This window comes from Trichechus manatus, unplaced genomic scaffold (genome assembly GCF_000243295.1).
Source record: "Trichechus manatus latirostris isolate Lorelei unplaced genomic scaffold, TriManLat1.0 scaffold00034, whole genome shotgun sequence".
In the NCBI taxonomy this organism is placed as follows: Eukaryota; Metazoa; Chordata; class Mammalia; order Sirenia; family Trichechidae; genus Trichechus; species Trichechus manatus.
In genome coordinates, this window is record NW_004443970.1 from 7,947,046 (window position 1) to 7,969,343 (window position 22,298).

The 22,298-nt window shown below is 38.5% G+C and overlaps 1 long non-coding RNA gene across 1 annotated transcript in view; it reads left to right on the forward strand.

Annotated features, from left to right (window-relative positions):
- Positions 1–643: 643 nt before the first annotated feature.
- The window catches only part of LOC111820327 (uncharacterized), a 71,427-nt gene continuing 49,772 nt past the window's right edge, over positions 644–22,298 (forward strand). The window contains exon 1 of the long non-coding RNA XR_002823884.1: positions 644–677. This is a non-coding gene — a long non-coding RNA (uncharacterized LOC111820327). The remainder of the gene's footprint in view (positions 678–22,298) is intronic.

Sequence of the window (22,298 nt, forward strand, 5' to 3'; positions counted from 1 at the left end):
CAAACCTTTAAAAATAATTATCATCATTGTGCATCAGTGTTATTTTAGATCGTGTCCTGAATGGTGCAAACAGTTAAACACTTGGCTACTAACCGAAAGGCTGGCAATTCAAATCCACCTTGAGGCATCCCGGAAGAAAGGTCTGGCTATCTGCGTCTGTAAAGATTAGGGCCAAAAAAACCCTATGGAGCAGTTCTACTCTGTAACACGTGGGTCGCCATGAGTTGGAATCCACTCGACGACGGCAATGTGTTATAATAGCATCAGAAAGGACTACTTTAATCATATGTGTAATATTGGGTTGCCCAGTTTACAATATTTCCCCAAGCGTATAAGAAACTTAGGCATCACATAATGCTCCTGGAACACGCCAAAAACTTGCAGCTCAAGTGTCCCTGTAACGTCAGGGGCTGTCACTGAATACCACTAATATGCTCCAGATGCTTTAACTATGTTAAATACAGTCCTTACAGCAAATATGCACATTTCGAATTATTATCAACCCCTAGACTGCAGAAGAGATAGCAAAGCCTCATGAATGGTACAGCCAGGTCAGGAAGCAAAACTAACCTAGTTCCTAGGCCCTCAGTCTTTCTAATATGCTCATTTTTTTTTTTTTTTTAGGAATCATTCTTCTCTGACTTTGGAGTAGAAAAACATTTATATATGAATTCACAGTTAAGTCCAACAACAGAAGTTCTCCAGCTAGCCAAAGGCCTATTTGACTGTTAGTGCTGATATTTTCCCAAAATGATGAAACTGGTCTGGGGCTTCTACATCCAGCTAACTGCTAGGCTAGTGTTTCTCAAACTTGAGTAATGTATGGAAATCTTTGATAAGTGATATTGATTTTTAATTTAAATTATTTTTCAAAGAATGTGACTTTGAAATGTGTGAACATAAAACTAGTTATAAACCCTTTTTAAATTAAAAAAATTTTTTTAAATTTATTTGTTGTTGAAAAAAGTAACAATCTTTGTTGGTTACTAGGGGTGGGGGGTGAGGGGAAAATACTAAATAGATAATAGGTAAGTGGTAACTTTGGTGAAGGGTGAAACAGTACGCAATACTGGGGAAGCTAGCACAACTTGGACAAGAAAAGGTCATGAAAGCTCCATAGACACATCCAAACTCCCTGAGGGACTGAATTGCTGGCAGAGGGCTGTGGGGACCATGGTCTTGGGGAACATCTAGCTCAACTGGCATAACAGTTTATAAATACAGTGTTCTACATTCTACCTGGGTGAGCAGCGTCCGGGGTCTTACAAACCTGTGAGCAGCCATCTAAGATACTCCACTGGTCTCACCCCTTCAGGAGCAAGGGAGAATGAAGAGAACAGGATACAAGGAAAAGATTAGTCCAAAGAATTAATGGACCACAGCTACCAAGGCCTCCACCAGACAGAGTCCAGTACAGCTAGATGGTGCCCGGCTACCACCACTGACTGCTCTGACCGGGATCACAACAGAGGGTTCTGGACAGAGCTGGAGAAGGATGTAGAACATAATTCTAACTCACAAAAAAAAAAAGACCAGATTTATTGGCCAAAAGGAGACTGGAGAAACCCGGAGAGTATGGCCCCCAGACACCCTTTTGCTCAGTGGTGAAGTCACTTCCGAGGTTCATCTTTTAGCCGAGAATTGGGCAACCCCATAAAACAAAACGGACCTAATGAGGCACAGCAGTCCAGGGACAAGGATTAGAAGGCAGAAGGGGACAGGAAAGCTGGTAATAGGGAACCCAAGGTTGAGTAAGGACAATGCTGACATGTAGTGGGGTTGTTGACCATTGTCATAGGGCAACACATGTACTGTTTAATGAGAAACTATTTTGTTCTGTAAACTTTCATCTAAAGTGAGAATAGCAGCACAACTGGAAGAATGTAATCAATATCACTGAATTGTGCATGTAGACATTTTTGAAATGGTGTATCTTTGGCTATGTATATTTTCATCAAAAAAAAAGTTGAGAAGGGAGAGTGTTGACATATCGTGGGGTTGTTAACCAATGTCATAAAACAATATGTGTACTGACTGTTTAATGAGAAACTATTTTTTCTGTAAACCTTCACCTAAAGTACAATAAAAAAAACAATTTATTTGTTGTTGAGAGTATGCACAGCAGAACAAACACCAATTCAACAATTACTACACGTTCAATTCAAGGACATTGATTACATTCTTCAAGTTGTGCAACCATTTTCACTCTCCTTTCACCAATTGTTCCTCCCCCATTAATATAAGATCACTGCTCCCTAAGTTTCCAATCTAATTTTTCAAATTACTGTTGTCAGTTTGATTCCATGTAAATAGTTCTTAAAAGAACACAATACTCAAGTCAGACATTCCTTACTAGTTAAACTAAACTATTGTTAGATTTAAAGAAGACTTTGGGGGATATTTTTGGTTTATGGTTAAAGATAATCTCAGGGCAGTAGTTCTGGGGGTTCCTCCAGCCTCCATTGCTGTGGAAAGTCTGGATCCCATAAGAATTTGAAAATCTATTCTGCATTTCCCCCGCTTTAGATCAGGATTCTGCTATAGAATCTTTGATAAGAAACTTTCAGTAAGGGTAGCCGGGCACCATTCAGTTCTTCTGGTCTCATGACAAATGATGCAGTTGTTCATGGAGGCAATTAGCCACGCATCCCATATCTTCCACTTGTTCCTGACTCTCCTTCCTCGGTTGCTCCAGATAAATGTAGAACAGTTGTTGTGCCTGGGATGGCCACTCACAGGCTTTTAAAACCTCAGGCACTATGCAGCAAACTAGGAAGTAGATTAGAAACGCTAAAGAAAATACTAAACCAATTAACTGGGATGTCTTGTGAAACTATGACCCTAAACCTCTAAATCAAGAAACCAAATCCCTTGAGGGAGCTATAGACTCTCTTTTTTTTTTCTTTCTTCCTGCTATAAACTATAGTTTTAATTTTTACATAGGCAGCGATAGACCTTAAAACAAATTTATAAACTACTTTCAAACAAAACTATTAAAACCTATGGAATTTGTGTGGTTCACATCATTGTGATCTTTCTGAAAGAAAGTACATGCCCTCATTGTGAGTACTTATACTACTGATTATGCCCCACAGATACTTTTGACTTAGCTGCTTTCTACTGTGATGATTCAGTTCTGCCACCACTTTTCTTTATTTAAATTAGTTAAAAACCTTCACTCCTACAGTACACCATGACGTCATTTCGCCTGCACTTGCAGCAAACTTAATTAGGTTTGCCTTCATTCTTCTCATGTTACCCCTTGACTTGACATTATCGCAATCATAAACACAGTGGGCACCAACACAGGTTGGAAATACTTGATTAGAAGCTGGTCATTCAGATGACCCAGATAATGCTGACAATCACATTTTAGATTATCTAAAAAATGAAAGCATAAAATTTCACTTTATAAAGAAAATTTGTGGACCCGCAAGAGTCTGTCTGTGGAAACCTAGGATTCCACAAACTCCTCTTTGAGAAAAACTGCTTTTGCATTATATAGTCTCATGTTCTCCATGCATTTTCACCACCCAAGGGGGAAAAGACCAGGGAAGATAAAGATTACATTCATAGAACACCATCCTCACATTATACATTGGAATACAAAGCAGTCAGCAAAAAGAATGAGGTAGCTCTATAGGTTCTGAAGAGAAAAGATGTACAAGATTTATTAAGTGAAAAAAGCAATATGTCAAATACTACACATAACCAAAAACAAAAACCCATTGCCGTCAAGTTGATTCCAACTCATAGTGACCTTCTAGGACAAAGTAGGACAGTCCCATAGGGTTTCCAAGGCTGTACATTTTTACAGAAGCAGACTGCCACATCTTTCTCCTGTGGAACGGCTGGTGAGTTCAAACCGCCCACCTCTCGGTTAGCAGCCAAGCACTTAACCACTGCACCACCAGGGCTCCTTTACAACACATAAAAACCAAAAAACCAAACCCACTGCCGTCGAGTTGATTCCAACTCATAGTGACCCTATAGGACAGAGGAGAGCTGCCCCGTAGGGCTTCCAAGGAGTGGGTGGTGGATTTGAATTGCTGGCCTTTTGGTTAGCAGCTGAATGCTTAAGCACTGAGCCACGAGGGCTCCGTATAACGCATAGCGTGATTATATATGTGTGTGTGTGTATATAAATATATGCTGTTAGGTGCTGTTGAGTCTGTTCCGACTCATAGTGACCCCATGTACAACAGAACAAAACACTGCCCCGTCCTTCACCATCCTCACAATCATTGCTACATTTGAGCTCATTCTTGCAGCCACTGTGTCTATCTTGTTGAGGGTCTTCCTCTTTTTTGCTGACCCTCTACTTTACCAAGCAAGATGTCCTTCTCCAGGGACTGGTCCCTCATGATAATATTTCCAAAATACATAAGATGAAGTCTTACCATCCTTGTTTCTGAGCATTCTGCCTATACTTCTTCCAAGGCAGATTTATTCTTTCTTCTGGCAGTTGATGGCTGTCTTAGTCAGTTAGTGCTGCGATAACAGAAATACCACAGGTGGATGGTTTAACAAAGAGAAATTTATTCTCTCACAGTCTAGCAGGCTACTAGTCCAAATTCAGGGCATCAGCTCCAGGGGAAGTCTTTCTCTGTCAGCTCTGGAGGAACGTCCTTGTCGTCAATCTTCCCCTGGACTACGAGCTTCTCCACAAAGGAACCCTGGGTCCAAAGGACGTGCTCTGCTTTTGGAGCTGCTTTCTTGGTGTATGAGGTTCCCATGTCTCTCTGTTTGCTTCTCTTTTTTATATCTTGTCAATATAACTGCCACTAATCCATCTCATTCCTTCATAGTGATAGGATTTACAACACATAGGGAAATCACATCAGACGACAATCATACAATACTGGGAATTATGACCTAGCCAAGTTGACAGACATTTTTGGGGGAATTCAATTCAGTCTATGACAATGGCATATTCAATATTTTTTGCCAAGACCATAATTCAAAGGAGTCAATTCTTTTTCAGTTTGCCTTATCTGTAGTTCAGCTTTCACATCATATGAGGCAATTGAAAATACCATGGCTTGGGTCAGGTGAACCTTAGTCCTCAAGATGACGTTTTTGCTTTTTAACACTTTAAAGAGGTCTTTTGCAGCAGATTTGGCCAAAGCAATACATCTTTGATTTCTTGACTACTGCTTCCATGGCCATTGATTGTGTATTCAAGTAAAATGAAATCCTTGACATCTTCAATCTTTTCTCTGTTTATCATGATGTTGCTTATTGGTCCAGTTGTGAGGATTTTGTTTTCTTTATGTTGAGGTGTAATCCATACTGAAGTCTGTAGTCTTTGATCTTCATCATAAGTGCTGCAAGTCCTCTTTGCTTTCAGCAAGCAAGGTTATGTCATCTGCATGTCACGGGTTGTTGAGTCTTCCTCCAAATCTGATGCGGTGTTCTTCTTCACGTAGTCTGGCTTCTTGGATTATTTGCTCAGCATACAGATTGAATAAGTATGGTGAAAGGATAAAACCCTGAAGCACACCTTTCTTGATTTTAAACCACGCAGTATCTTCTTGTTCTGTTTGAACAACTGCCTGTTGGTTTATGTACAGGTCCTGAAAGCCCTACTCCATCCACATCATTAAGGTCCACTCTACTTTTGAGGAGGCAGCTCTTCCCCTGTCATATTTTGACCGTCTTCCAACCTGAGGGGCTCATCTTCCAGCATTATATCAGACAATATTTTGCTACTATCCATAAGGTTTTCACTGGCCAATTTTTTCAGAAGTAGATTGCCAGGTCCTTCTTCCTAATCTGCCTTAGTCTGGAAGCCTGGAAGCTCTGCTGAATCTTGTCTACCATGGTTGACCCTGCTGGTATTTGAAATACAGGTGCCATAGCTTCCAGCATCATAGCAACTTGCAAGCCACCACAGTACGACAAACTGACAAAAGAGTGGTGGGTATAAATATATACACATATACATATATACGTATTATACACACATATTTGTAAATCGGTGGCATATCTAGGGTATTGTACTGGCCCTGGGTGCGTGGAGCCAATGATCAGTTTCTATTAACTCATTAAGGCCCAATATCCTTCCTCAAGCATGGTAATGTGTTAATTACAAGATTAATGACCTTGACTTGTATTTTTTGAGCTGAGATTATGGTAAAGTTATCTAAAAGAGGTGTGTCAGATGTTTGGGTAGGGGTGCAATTTCAGTGCTTGCTATAGGCACCATTTTCAGTAGATATGCAGCTGGCTGTACTGGGTTAATAGAAACTGCTCAGTGGTGTCACCCGCCCAGGGCCAGTGCAATACCTACCATACCCAAGTTACCCCTCTTTTAAATTCATAGAAAATTATCTCTAGGATATATACTAAAGTGTTAAGAATGATTATCTGTGCCCTGGTAGTGCAGCAGTTAAAAGCTATGGCTGCTAACCAAAAGGTCAGCAGTTTGAATCCACCAGCTGCTCCTTGGAAACCCTATGGGGCAGTTCTATTCTGTTCTGTCCTATAGGGTCGCTATGAGTCAGAATTGACTCGATGGCAATGGTTTTTTACTTTTTATACCTTAGTATTTTAGGATTTTTGTAGTGGACATGATTTAATTTTGCAGCCTCATTAGCCGTCAGGGAAATGCAAATTAAAACTACAGTGCCGTACCACTTCACATCCACCAGAATGGCTAAAAAGTAAAAGACAACAATAATGGTTGGCAAAGATGTAGAGCAACCGGAATTCTTATATAATGTTAATAGGGGTGTAAGTTGGTACAACCACTTGGAAAACATTTGGTAGTATCTATTAAAGCTGAATATACTAATAGCTGTGATTCAGCAATTCCATTCCTTGGCGAGTACCCTGCAGAAATACTTATGTATGTCATCTAAAGACTTGTACTAACATGTTCCTAGTGCCACTATTTATAATAGTTTCGAACCAGAAGTAGCCTAAATTTTCATCAACAGTAGAATGGATAAGAAAATTGTGGTATATTCATATAATGGAATACTATATGGCAATGAGAATAAACAAATTACTGCTACATGCATCAAAATGGAGGAATCTCAGAAACAGAATGTAGAGCAAAAGAAGTCAGATACAAAAGAGTACTTACTGTATGACCCCATTTATACAATGTTTAAAAGTAGGTATAACTAATCTTTGTTATTTTATATGATTACCCTTGAGAGGACGTAGTGGTTGGGAGGAGGTACAAGGGGGACTTCTGGAGAACTGGTGATGTTCTGTTTCTTGCCCTCAGGAGTGGGTATATGGGGGTGATAATTTGTTGAACTGTATTATTTGTGTATTTTCTGTATGTATAGTTCAATAAAATGTTTACTTAAAAAAAAAAAAAAAAGACTTAAAAAAGTCACCTAGTTCCCCTGAGGAAACCCTGGTGGTGTAGTGGTTAAGAGTTTGGCTTCTAACCAAAAAGTCGACAGTTCGAATCCACCACGCGCTCCATGGAAACCCTATGGGGCAGTTCTGCTTTGTCCTATAGGGTAGCTATGAGCCGGAATTGACTAGAAGACAATGGGTTTGTTTTTTGGTTTTTAGTTCCCTTGAAGTCTTCTGCACAAACAGTAGTTTAGCTTAATTTGTAAAGAATTGTCTGCCTTAAGCATCGTGCTATTTATATGGGATTAAGTTGACAACAGCAACTGGGAAGATTAGCCAGGAAGCTTAGGGGACAGTGAGTTTATGTTACTGGGGGAGGAACAATTGGAAAAGGAAGATTAGAATGGTTGCATAACTTAAAGTATGTAATCAATGTCACTGAATTTTACACATAGAAATTGTTGAATTAGTGTATATTTAGCTGTGTATATTTCCAACAACAAAAAGTTACCTAGTTCAGTATTATTAGACTTTGCCCCTTTTTCCTTGGCTTTTGAGATGCTGTTACTTTTCTCTCTCCTTGTCTGTTCATTCAACAAATAGTTTTTGAACACCACCTCTATACAGCGCTGTGCTAGGCAAAGGACTTCACCATACTACACAAAGATGACAACTCAGTATTTGAAAGCATAAAAACTTTGTTCTAGAAGCTGTTTGTCAATAATTTCTATTAATTGTCAAGATTCTTTTCTATCAGAACTTCAGATTCCCTCTTTGGCTTCTGCATAAAACTGTTTTGACATAGTGCTCATCTCCCAGCTGGTGTTTTTGGCTCTGGCCCAAGAATATCCTGCCTTCTGAAGATCTCTGGTCTCTTTTTCTCCCCAGCTGTTCCTAATCTTTGAACTCTTAATTTGCCATCTTGAATATATCAGTTTCTTCCTGGCTCCTCTCTCCTATCGTTTCTTTAAGAATTTAAGGAATGAAAATTTCTTCAAGTCTCTATTTCTCTCCCGGGGAGACTCAGACTTACTCTGCTTTCAGGGCATTATTCACTACTGTATCTTCCAAATATAATTGTCATGGTATCCTAAAGGAATATAGCTTACTTTCCTGTTTTGTAATAAAATCTACATTAGCAACAAAATTTTCAAAATCAAATACAATTTAAACAACATGTAAATGACTATCACCACTATTATTCAGCAGTCTTTAGGAGGTTATAACTATGTAATAATAAAAATAAGTGAGAATTTTAAATTCTACAAAAGGCAAAGTTATTTTTATTTGCATACAATTGTATACCTAGATCTTAGATGACTCAATTAAAAATACTAGAACTAAAAAAATAATTGGCAGAGTGACTGGTATAAGATAAAAACTTTTTAAAAATCAATAACTTCTCTTTACATTAGTAATAATGAGTTAGCAGGGTTGTAATCTTTCACCTTACTTATTTAATATGGTGGCCAAATAATTCAAGAAGCTGGGCTATGTGAAGAAGAAAAGAATTGGAGGAAGACTCATTAGCAAACCGAGATATGCAGATGACACAACCTTGCTTGCCGAAAATGGAGATGACCCGCAGCATTTAATAACAAAGGTAAAAGACTATAGCCTTCAGTATGGATTACACCTGAACCCAAAGGAAACAAAAATCATTGCAACTGGTCCAATAAATAACATTATGATAAATGGTGAAGAAATTGAGGTTGTTAAGGATTTTATTCTTTTTGGATCAAGAATCAATGCCCATAGAAGCAGCAGTCAAGAAATCAAATGATGTATTGTGTTGGGCAAATCTGCTGCAAGAGACTCTTTAAAATGTCAAAAAGTAAAGATGTCACTTTGATGACTAAGGTATGCCTGACCCAAGCCATGGTATTTTCAATCTCCTTATGTGCATGTGAAAGCTGGACAATGAAACAGGAGGACTGAAGAAGAATTGATGTATTCAAAGTGTGGTGTGGGTGAAGAATACTGAATATTCCATGGACTGCCAGAAGAATGAACAAATCTACTTTGGAGAAAGTATAGCCAGGTTGCTCCTTAGAAGCAAGGATGGTGAAACTTTATCTCACTTACTTTGGGCATGTCATCAGGAAGGACCAACTTCAGGAGAAAGAGATCATGCTTGATAAAGCAGAGGGTCAGCGAAAAAAGAGGAAAACCCTTAAATAGATGGATTGACACCATGGCTGCAACAATGGGCTCATACATAAGAAAAGTTGTGAGGATGGCACAGGACTGTGCAATGTTTTGTTCAGTTATACATAAGATTGCTATGAGTCAGAGCTGACTTGATGACAACTAACAATAACAAAGCAATGATCAATCTGAAAATGAAATTAAGAAAATAATTATATTTACAATAGCATCAAAAAGAGTAAAATACTTAGGAATAAATTTTACAAAAGAAGTGTAAGATTTGTACACTTGTAACTACAAAACATAACTGAAAAAAAATTAAAGAAGATCTAAGTACCATGTTTTATGCAAATAATGCACGCTTTCTGTGTTCGTTTGCCAGCTGTGCTCTTCTCCCATGAGGTACTTTTGTAAGTGCACCATGCTAATTTTTTTTACAGCAACATGTGGAGTAAGATTGGCATGGCAGCACTTGTGAAGGTGCCTCACAGGGGAAGGGCGGGGCCAGCAAACAAAAACAGGGTGCGTGCATTATTTGCATAAAAATATGGTAAATGGAAAGACTCCCATGTTCATGGATTGGAAGACTTAATATTGTTAAAATGACAATAATCTCTGATTTATCCCACTGATTCAATGCAATTCCTATCAAAATCACAGGTAGCTTCTTTGCGGAAATTGACAAAGTGATCCTAAAACTCATAGGAACATGTAACAGACCTTGAACAGCCAAAACTATCTTGAAAAAGAACAAAGTTGGAGGACTCACACTTCCTCATTTCAAAACCAAGCTACAGTAACAAAGACTGTGTGGTACTGGCGTAAGGATAGAAATATAAATCAATAGAATGGAATTGAGAGTGGAGATATAAACTCTCACATTTATGGTCAATGGATTTTGACAAGGGTGTCAAGACAATTCACTGGGAGAGAATAGTCTTTTCAACCAACAGTGCTAGAACAAGAGGATATCTACATGCAGAAGAATAAAGTTGACACATACCTCACACCATATACAAACATTAACCCAAAATGGATCAAAGATCTAAAAGTAAGAACTAAAACTATATAATTCTTATGAGAAAACTTGGGAGTAAATCTTTGTGATCTTGGATTTGGCAATGGTTTCTTAGATATAACACCAAAATCTCAAGCAACAATAACCAAAAAAAATAGATGAACCAGACTTAATCAAAATTAAAAATGTTTGTGCTTCAAAGGACACTATCAAGAAAGTGAAAAGGAAACCCACAAACTTGGTGATAATACTTACAAAATCATATACTTGATAAAGTTCTAGTATTCAGAATATAGGCAATCCCCAGATTACGAACAAGTTCTGTTCCTAAATCCATCTCTAAATTGAATTTGTACATAAGCCGCAACAGTTAGGTATTGTTCGTATCTAACATCAGTTAGTCAAATGTTTGTGTTAGTATATAGTATATAGTGTACCTTTCCATGCATAAGAGATATTAAAGGAACACTTCCAGATACACTAAAATATCTTTAACATAATAATACAGTAATAATAATAATATTTTGATGGCATGTCTCAAAGTAGTGCCTGTTTGTTATTATGAACCATTGTATGTAACTTGAATTGTTAATATAATCGGCTTCATAGGTGTTGGTTCCTAACTATGGGTTGTATGTAAGTGGAATGTTCGTAACCCGAAGACCGTCTGTATTTTAAAAACTCTTACCCGCTGCCTTGCTGTTGAGTTGATTCTGACTCATAGTGACTCTATTGAACAGAGTAGATAGAAGTGCCCTGTAGGGTTTCCAAGGAGTGGCTGGTGAATTTGAATTGCTGACCTTTTGGTTAGCAGCCAAGTTCTTAACCACTGCACCACCATGGCTCCGAAAAGACAAATCAACCAATTTAAAAGTGGGTAAGGGATTTGAGTAGACATTTCTCCAAAGAAAATATATAAATGACCAATAAGCACATGAAAAGATGTTCAACATCATTATCTGTTAGAGGAATACAAATCAAAACAACAATGAGATACTACTTTCCCCCCACTAGGATAAGTGTAATAAAAAAGACAGACTGCAAGTGCGGGCAGGGGAGGGGAGAAATTGAAACCCTCATAAACACTGCTAAAAATGTAAAATGGTGCAACTATTTTTGAAAACAGTTTTGCAGTTGCTCAAAAAGCTCACGAGAAAGTTAACATAAAAAAAAAGTTAACATAAACTTAACATCAAGTTAGCAATTTCACTCCTAGGTATATACCAAGAGAAATGAAAACACGTTCACACGAAAACTTGTGCGTGAAAGTTCATAGCAGCATTATTCATAATAGAAAAAAAGTGGAAACAACTCAAATATCCACCAGCAGATGAATGGATAAACAAAACGTGGCGTATCCATATTGTGGAATATTATTCAATCATAAAAATCAGTGAAGTACTGATATATATTACAACATGGATGAACCTTGAAAACACTATGCTACGCGAAAGAAGCCAGATCCAAAAGGCCAAATATTGTATGATTCTGTTTATATGAAATGTTTAGAACAGTAAATCCATAGAGAAAGAAAGTAGATTAGTGGTTGCCAGGAGTTGGCAAGAGTGGGCAATAGATAGCGACTGCTAATGGGTATGGGATTTCTTTTTGGGGGTGATGAAAATGTTCTGGAATTAGTGGTGATGGCTGTACAACTTTGTGAATACAGGTAGATCTCAAGTTATAAGTGTCCAGCTTATGTACAACCCATAGTTAGAACCAACCCTGTAAAGCCTATAATATTGAAAATTTGAAGTACATACAATGGTTCATAATAACAACAGGCGATGCACATCAAAACATTATTATTATTAATGTATTATTATGTTAAAGATGCTTTAGTGTATCTGAAAGTGTTTCTTTAACGTTTTTTATGCATAGAAAGGTACACCATATATTATATACTAAGACACATCTGACTAACTTGAGTTAGCTATGAACCATACCTAACTGTTCCGACTTATGTACAAATTCGACGTAAAGAGAGACTTAGGAACAAAAGTCGTTCGCAATCTGAGGACTGCCTGTATACTAAAAACCACTGAATTGTAAACTTTAAAAGAGTGACGAATATTACGGTATGTGAATTTTATCTTAATAAAAAAATTATTGAGGCTCCTAAAGAGCCCTTGGAGACTCTGGTGGCATAGTGGTTAAGAGCTATGGCTGCTAACCAAAAGGTTGGCGGTCCAAATCCACTAGGTGCTCCTTGGAAACCCTATGAAGCAGTATTACTCTGTCCTATAGGGTTCCCATTAGTCAGAATCGACTTGATGGAAACAGATTTGTTTTTTTTTTTTAAACATCTCTTGTTTATGTGGGATATAGCTATCAATATTCATTATACTAGCAGTTAAAACTGAGACATTAATAAAATTTATTTATTTTAAAACATTATTAAAAATTAAAATTGATAAAAATTTAAAATAGCAATTAGTAGTTATTATGTATTCATTAATTTATTTAAAACAACAATAATAAACATATTACATTTAACATAAGCAATACGTTTTAACAAAAATAACTATTTTCCAAAACATATTTAGCAACAAGTTTGGCTTTTTTTAAACATTTTTTGAAATCCCTTTTATATAACTTAATAGAAGACAATCAGATCTCATGTCTGTTTCTGCAGTCATTCTGGGTTCAGTTTTATGAAGAAAATCCAACCCTACACAGATACATTGTTAGAAAAGGAAGAAGTATTTTAATTGTCTTTTAAGATAATTATGGATGTTCTTCTTTGATACTACATCAAAATTTGCCAAGTTACAATTTCTTAAAGGTTAGTTGTCTTGTGGAATCTGAAGCCATTATAATGACTTTCATACTCTAAAGCTTTAAAATCCATTGGCTTACCTTGCATTTTGAATGGATCTTTTACCTATGCATGATTTTGTAGCATTATGGTTTGTCATTTGGAAAGTATTGGTTCATTAAATTATATGTCATTCAAACAGAACAAGGGGATACTGCATGTTTTAAAATTAGGAAAGGTATGTGTCAGGGTTGTGTTTTTTCACCATACTTATTCAGTCTGTATACTGAGCAGATAATCCATGAAGCTGGACTATATGAAGAATGGGGCATCAGGATTCGAGGAAGACTCATTAACAACCTATGATATGCAGATGACACAATCTTGCTTGCTATGAGTGAAGAGGACTTGAAGCACTTACTGATGAATATCAAAGACTACAGCCTTCATTATGGATTACACTTCAACATAAATAAAACAAAAATCCTCACAACTGAACCAATAAGCAACATCATGATAAGTGGAGAAAAGACTGAAGTTGTCAAGAATTTCATTTTACTTGGATCCACTATCAACTCCCATGGAAGCAGCAGTCAAGAAATCAAAAGACGCATTGCATTGGGCAAATCTGCTGCAAAAGACCTCTTTAAAGTATTTAAAAGCGAAGATGTCACTTTAAGGACTAAGGTGCGCCTGACCCAAGCCATGGTATTTTCAATCACCTCATATGCATGCGAAAGCTGGACAATGAATAAGGAAGCTCGAAGAAGAGTTGATATCTTTGAGTTACAGTGTTGGTGAAGTATGTTGAATATACTATGGACTTCCAAAAGAACGGACAAATGTGTCTTGGAAGAAGTACAGCCAGAATACTCCTTAGAAGTGAGGATGGCGAGACTTTGTCTTACGTACTTTGGTCATGTCATCAGGAGGGATCAGTCCCTGGAGAAGAACATTGTGTTTGGTAAAGTGGAAGGTCAGCAAAAGAAAGGAAGACCCTCAATGAGATGGATTGACACAGTGGCTGCAACAATGGGCTCAAGCATAACGATTGTGGGGATGGCACAGGACCACCAGTATTTTGTTCTGTTGTACAAAGGGTCGCTATGAGTCGGAACCGTCTCGATGGCACCTAACAACAACAAGTTATATGTAGGAGCCCTGGTGGTGCAGTAGTTAAGAGCAGGGCTCCTAACCAGAAGGTCAGCAGTTCGAATCCACCAGCCACTCCTTGGAAACCCTAAGAGGGCAGTTCTACTCTGTCCTATAGAGTTGCTATGAGTCGGAGTCAACTCAGTGGCAATGGGTTTGGTTTAGTTTTTCTTCTGTGGAGCTGCTGGGTGGGTTTGAACCACCAACCTCTGGGTTAGCAGTCAGTTGCTAACTACTTACTAAGTTACATAGATCTTCTAAACGTTGATACGCTTCAATTCAATTAAAAAAAGAGTCACATCCATTAATATCACCATCGACCTCACTAGAAGGTGCTTAAGTTCTGGGAAGTGGTCAAGCTCACCATTGTCAATACAAGTATTCAGAAACTCTAATTTTCTCTCGAAAGCTGGAATTCTATCATTGGCAACAAATACAGTCAGCTGTTTTCATTAAAGTGACAGCCTGTCTCCTCTTCCTCATCAGCTAGAGTTTCTATTGGGGTTCACAAGATCTCCTTGCACAACACAAAGGCGGCCTGTGGGACCACAACCTATTCACTCCTTTCTGAGAAAACTTCAAGGAGAAAAATCAATAAAATAAGATGTAAAGTCCAACATTAAACCTAGAATGCAGTAGTATGGGCTTCACAGATGTTTCTGGAATCTGAATGATCATTAAGCTTTTCAGCTTGTGAAGATGTCCAAGAATACCTTCCTAAGGCAGAGTCCATTCCAAAGTGCTCTATTCCATTAAAACAAAACAAGACAGTGCCATCAAGTAGTCGATGACTTATGGTGTCCCTATGTGTATTAGAGTAGCACTATGCTTCACAAGGTTTTCAATGGTTGTGATCTTTCAGAAGTAGATTGCCAGGCCTTTCTTCTGGGTGCCTCTGGGTGGATGCAAACTGTCAACTTTTCAGTTAGTGCCTGAGCACTTAATTGTTTGTGCCACCATACACTGCTGCATATGCTTTTTAAATGTGCATATGTCTCCTTTCCTACTTGACTATGACTATGTCCTGCTTATTTTTCACCATAATCCCAGCAACAAGTAAGGAGACTTTCTCCGTTTTCCCAAATGCAGAAACAAAGTTTCACTCTATACAGACAGGTACTTCCCCTCCTTCTCTCTCTTTCTCCAAATGTGCTGTATTGACTATATTGGTACGTTAACTACACTACAACTGTTCCGGAAATGAATCCTGGAATTCTTGGTTGGCATCTGCTTTTGGTACAGTCCTAGGTCACTTTGTGCAAAGTTTATGCATCTTGATTACAGTGTGCCTGAAGCGTTAACCCCGTTAGCAGTCACGGCCCCAGATTTCCTCAGTGAGACTCTTGTGTGCCTGAAAGGGTAACTATTTACTTGCAAAGTGACTACCATTGACATTTGTGCTGCTCAACACCAAGTGTTACCAGTGCTTTCTTCATGTCACTATTTCTCTTTAGTAACCAAGAAAAGCTAAACAAAGTATAAATGACTGCTTACTCAGAAATCTCGGATTGTTCCTTAAACCTATTCCAGGCGGCGGATACAGACTTTTGAATGATCTGGAAAATATGAAAAGCACTTGGCTGGGTTACAAAACCCAAACTGATCTGCGGTGATGGCAAAAGCAGAAATAGGAACTCAATAATAAAAACAAATTTCTGTACGACTGATCGTGGCTCTGCTGGCTTCAAGAGGAAGGAGAAGGTCTCAGAAGTTACGCTATTATCTGGGTAGTTTTTGCAGGGGGACAGGGCGGTGTAGGGAAACAGGGCTTTGCTTCAAGAACTGTCCCTCAATCGTTGGCTGATAAATCGAAAAAGGCAAATGGGGCGGCTCTCTCCTTGCCAAGTGTTTTATTCGGCATGGGCCCTCGCAGTGTGCCTGGTGGAGTGTTGATTCTCTGTGGTCCTCACCTACTGCTTCGTTCTGACAAAGCTGGGGTCTTGCAGCTGCCGCCACTCACTCCTCCAAGCCATTGTCCCGGCTGTCCTAAGTGTGTAAACCTTGCCACCCCCATCTGCCCAGCCACCTGCCTTCTTGTCTTTAAATATCTCCTTATGATCCCACCACTTCCGGGAATGTCTCTGAATAATGGCCACCCACTTGTTCCACTGCTGGCATAGTTCTCTCCCACACACCACTCTGAAAATCACCGCATTTCATTTTTGTTGATTGTGTGTGTCACAACAGAGGGGAAAGCACAAGCACCTTGAGGCAGGTGGGCTAGGGTTCATTTGTTGACTTTGCTCTGTGACGTTGGGCCATAACAGTGATGCTGATAACCCACAAGGCTCATTTATTCAGTGAGGTGATGTGATAGAACAGAAAGCTCTGGAATCTGTCCATACTTTACCTCTCTGAACTTCAGTTCCTCAGAGAGTAATATCACCTTCGTGATTGTGGATAGAACGATCCAATATATTAAAAGTTCGGGCAGATGCAGGCACTGGATTTTTGGAAGTTCCCTTCCCTTCCAATTCCTCCTCCAGCATCAGGCCTCACTTTGGTAGTGAGGAAAACAGAAGGTTAGCCTAGCCAGCAATCTGTCATTCCACCCTAGAGGGAATTAGCTCATCAGGATCCATTCCTAACTGGCAGGAGACTGAGGAGGCAGGCTTTTTGCTTGGAGAGCCAAGGACAGGAAGACATTATTTTTCAGTATGGGTTACTTTGGGAGCAGGCAGGCCTGGATGGGTGCCCCAGGAGAGTTTTGGAACAACTAGTGGGCATTATGAGAGCCTGGAGAAGGGATTAGTAGGGTCCAGCAAATGCAAGGGAAAGGGAACTCTTCATAACTTACCTAAGGCCTGCTAGAACCAAATCACAGCAACAAAGACCACAATTGTGCACAGCATCACCGCGAATGTCTGCTGCTTAAGTTTCAGCCACAAGGGGCTAAGAAAAGGATGCAGTAATTCTATTGGAAGTCTTTTTTTTTTTTTTTTAATTCATTTAGGGGCCTAAGTCCTTGATCCCAGACATAAATACCTTCAGAGACCCACAAAAACCAGCTAAGTGTCTTACTCAAGGTCACATAGCTAAAAAGAGGCCGAGTTTGGTCTAGAACCTCAAACCTTTGTTGTAATCACTATATTTGAGCAAATCAATTAGTTTTGGCTTGTAAAGCACATATATCACATCTTTCAAGAAGCTTTTTCTCATTGACATTGCCAAAAGTTACTTGCTTTGAATTTTTTCAGTACTAACATGTAGTCTGAAATGCATAATTAAACACTTTCTAAGCAAGGGTTTTTTTTTTGAACACCTACTATGTGCCAGACACTCTACTAGCTGCTAGGGATTTGGCAATGAACAAAATGCAAAACACCCTTTTCTTATGAAGGTTACCGTCCATGGTAAGGGCATTGGAAGACAGATGATTTACAAAATTATGTAACAAGTTGAAAGGTGATAGAGAAAAGTAAAAGGGGAAGAGGAATGGAGACAGGGTTTGTGGTTTGGGGGGTGCAATTTTTATGGAGTGATCTCACTGAGAGGGTGACGTTAGAGCAAAAACTTGGAGGAGGAGTGAGCCGTGTGTTTATCTGGGGAGAGAGCATACTACTAATTTATATATTACTAGGGAATTGTTCTATTCTTCTTTCATGCTTGCAATTTTATTATTCTTCTGCCCTCTACTAAATCCTCAGGAGGGTGTATTTCATCTTCTGCTTCCTTTGGCTCTAATGTAAGTGCCTTCGGCAGAATGTTATTTGTACCACAAGCTCTTAATAAATGCTTGTTGAATATTTTGGTTAAAGTCATTTTCTCACTATTGCCCTTTTTAGGCAAGAAGTGAAGGGAAAACTGCCGTAGTGCAGTACTCTGTCCAATAGTCTAAATTACTTAGAACGTACAAACCAACGTTTAGCTCAACTATCCAACATTCTGGGTTAGTATTCTTTGCCTTCCATAAACATTACATCTAAAAATATTTGCAAAAGTCTTGGTTTCTCCTAAATTCAAAACAGGATAGCCCCTATAGTTTCCAAGCTGCGTTTATTCACCTCCAAACCCCAAACTAGAATCCACCATTACGATTTTATAATTATGATCTTTTTGTACAATCAGCTCTGACATTTTCTGAAAGTGGTTTCCTCCCTAAGCTGGAGACATTCTGTTATTCTTAAAATACCCTGTGCCGCCTAAATATTTAGGTGTCTTGAATTTAAAAGGATAGAATCATTTATGGTACATGACTTTATTTTCTTGCATTTTTGTAAAAAGAGACTCTTCATGGAAACCCTTTCCAATATCCTTTAGAATAGAATTCTTAGTTTGCATGTCAATGAGATCCTGGCCTTATTTGAGTTCAGCGTTTTCCACAAAGGCAAGTAACGTGCTCGTTTCATTTGCTCTAGTTTTTTGTTTTGAAGAGACAGACTGAAAATGAAAAAAGTTATAACAGTGATGAGGATCCTAATGACGCCAATGATAATGACATTGCAGAAGACATTAGCAGCTGAGTAAGAGCTAACATTAGACATATGAAGTAGAGTCAAGGCAATGTCTAATGAAACTGAAGGGGTTGGAGAATCAATTCTCTAAAGGATACTGAATGTAGCCCCAAATGGGGGAAAAAAGAAACTTAGTTTAAGAGATCAGATGGCAGCTAATAAGACAGTCAAATGTGTAACAGAAGAAGTTGCTATTTTGACACCTGCGGGTCATGTCAAAAGATATAAAAATGTCTTTAAGAATGGATATTAAGATAACATGAACATAACTCATGTTTTTTCCTCAGTATTTCAGTTTATAGCTCCACCCAGTCTCTGATCAACAGTCAGTCTTCAAATGTATGCACTAATGGTTTATTCACGGTCTGGAGAAATAAAAGTCCAATCAAGCACCAGCTACCCTGAATATTAATCATTTCAGGATATCAGATCGATATCCTAATTCTTTCCACAGTACACATGACAGAATTTGAACATTTGGAGAAGGAAAAGCAACTGCTTGTCTGTGAGACGTTGGGCAAGTTACTTAATTTTCTGGACTTCACTTCCACTGACATAATATTGCTGTTAGTTGTAGTGAAGTCAATTTCAACTTATGGCGACCCTCACGTGTGCAGAGTAGAACTGCTCCACAGGGCTTTGGCCTTTCTGAAGCAGATCACTAGGCCTGTCTTCGGAGTTGCCTCTGGGTGGGTTTGAACCACCAACCTTTAAGCTAGTAGTGGAGTTCTTAACCATGGGTGCAAACCAGGGACTTTGACTATAACGTTGTGCTGTTGTTAGGTGCCATAGAGTCCATTTTTAACTCATAGCGACCTCATGTGACAGAGTAGAACTGTCCTATAGGGTTTTCTTGGCTATAATCTTTACAGAAGCAGATCGCCAGGTCTTTCTCCCGTGGAGCTGCTGGGTGAGTTTGAACCGCCAATCTTTCAGTTAGCAGCCTAGTGCTTAACCAGAGCTCCTTTGACTGTAATACAGGGATATTAATACAAAACTTAGATGGTGTTTGGAAACCTAAATCACAATAGCCAACTTACACCAGATGCTAGGTATTCTTTTAAACCTTTACATGTATTAATTACTCTAATCTTCATAACAATCCTATGACATAAATATCATGATTTACAGATGTTGAAGGAGCTCAGCACCAAGAGATCCAAGTATTTTGCTCACAGCTACCCAAAATGCTGGAAATGGCTGCAAAGGCTGAGCACTTACTGCCTCTCTAACTTGTTTCTGTAATGATGGCTTGAAGCATAGAGTAAGTGCTCAATAAATGGTACTAATAAAATTACTGCTGTTGTTATGGGGAGGAGAAGCAGCATTCCTGGCACTTAAGCAGATTCATTTCCAGTTTACTTCCCCCAGAGTTGCAAACGTATACAGATGGGAGGAAAATCAGAACTGATAAAATAAAAATTTTTAAAACAATTGGATCAATTACATTTCTTTTGGACCACATGTCCTAGATTTACAATTGAGCTGAACTGACAGATCATCTCAGTCAAAAGACCACTCTGTTTAGTGAAAATAGTAGTTCAAGCTAATTGCTTGGCTAAATCAGTTGTTTAGTTCCATTTAAAATAATCAGCCTGTCAGCTCTGCGAGGCTCCAGGCTTTCTCCTATGGTTTTGTGGTTCTTTTGGGTATAATACAGTTAAAATATCGATCTTGCTCCTTCAATCAGTAAATGGACTTTGTAAACAGGTCACGTCGTAGAAGTGGCTGTTTGTTCCACTTATGCATTTTTATGTTCAGAATTCATCACTCTTGCTGATGTTCATAAAACCTACTTATATATTGTCATGTTGAATATTATAAAGACAGCCCAGGGAGGGGTTTATTCCTGCTACCGTCTCTGGGTGAGGTGATTCAAATGGATGTAAAGTGGAGCACTTTACTCAATATGTCAAAATATGTCAGTGGAGATATTTCATTATACTTCATTACAAGCTACCAGAATCCAAAAACGTATGCTTATCTATTAAATTTTACTATGAATGTATTTTATATGCCATTTTGATATTGAACAAACATTTTGAAAGCTAATGACTATTCGAAGGAAAAAAGAGGAAATGAACTGAATTTATTTATAAGAAAATAAAAGTATACATCAGAACTAAAAAGCATTTAGTGAAATAAATACACAAAGAAACCCACTGGTTGTTGAGTTGATTTCGACTCATAGACACCCTATAGGACAGAGTAGAAATGCCCCATAGAATTTCCAAGGCGTGCTTGGTGGATTCAAACTGCCGACCTTTTGGTTAGCAGCCATAGCTCTTAACCACCACACCACCAGGGTTTCCTTTAGTGAAATAAGGGATTTATATAACGCATGGATTATGTGTGGGCAGCAGAGCCTAGTGTTAGACAAAGACTAATTTGACTAAGCCTTTCAAGTTCAAGTCCTGGCTCTGCCACTTACCTGCTATGTGTCCATGAACATGTTACTAACCTCCCCGCACCTCTGTTTTTTTATCTATTAAATGAGTATAGAAAGAGTACCTACTTTATAGGGTTATTTTGAAGATTAAGTGAGTTAAAATATATAAAGCACTTAGAGTAATGTCTAGCATCTAGTATATACCAGGTAACTGTCAGTCGTTGCTATTACTATTAGTAGCAGTAGTAGGAAGCACACATTTGTATAGTGTATAATGAAAGCATAAGTTTGTCTAATTTATGGTATCTAGTAATGGAGGAAGGAGCCCTGGTGGTGCAGTGATTAAGCACTCAGCTGCTAACCTAAACGTCCGTAGTTTGAACCCACCAGTGCTCGGTGGGAGAAAGATGTGGCAGTCTGCTTCTGTAAAGATTACAGCCTTGGAAACCCTATGAGGCAGTTCTTCTCCATCCTCTAGGGACACTGTGAGTCAGAATTGATTCAACGGCAATGGATTTGGGTTTTTTTTAGTAACGTAGGAAGGAGAAAGGCGAAACATCAGTCAAACTGGGTGGACTAGGAAACATTTTCTAATTACGTGGGAGCAATTTTGGGTTTTAGAGGTAGCTCCAAACTAATTTAGAAAATATTTTGTTAGGTATATACTCATGTGGAACTAACTCTGAAAACTATGTCAAGGTATGCCATTTGTGTTTAAAATTAAATCAGGGAGGGTGTTGTAGGTACCAACTATATGCTTGTAAAAACATGGAAAACTCCTAAATAAAACACGCAAGAAGTTGATAACAGTGGTTGCCTCTGGGGAGGAGGAAAATGGAATGGAGTTAGAGAGAGGCTTATTTTTCACTCTATACCCTTTAGTACTATCTGAAAGAATTTTTTTTAAAACATGTGCATCTGTTATGGATCGAATTGTGTCTCCTCAAAATATGTTTTTGGAGTCCTGATCCCTATATTTGGGATGTGATCTTATTTGGAAATACAGTTTTTTCTTATGAGGCCATATCAGTGTAAGGTGGATCCCAAACCTAATCACTTCTG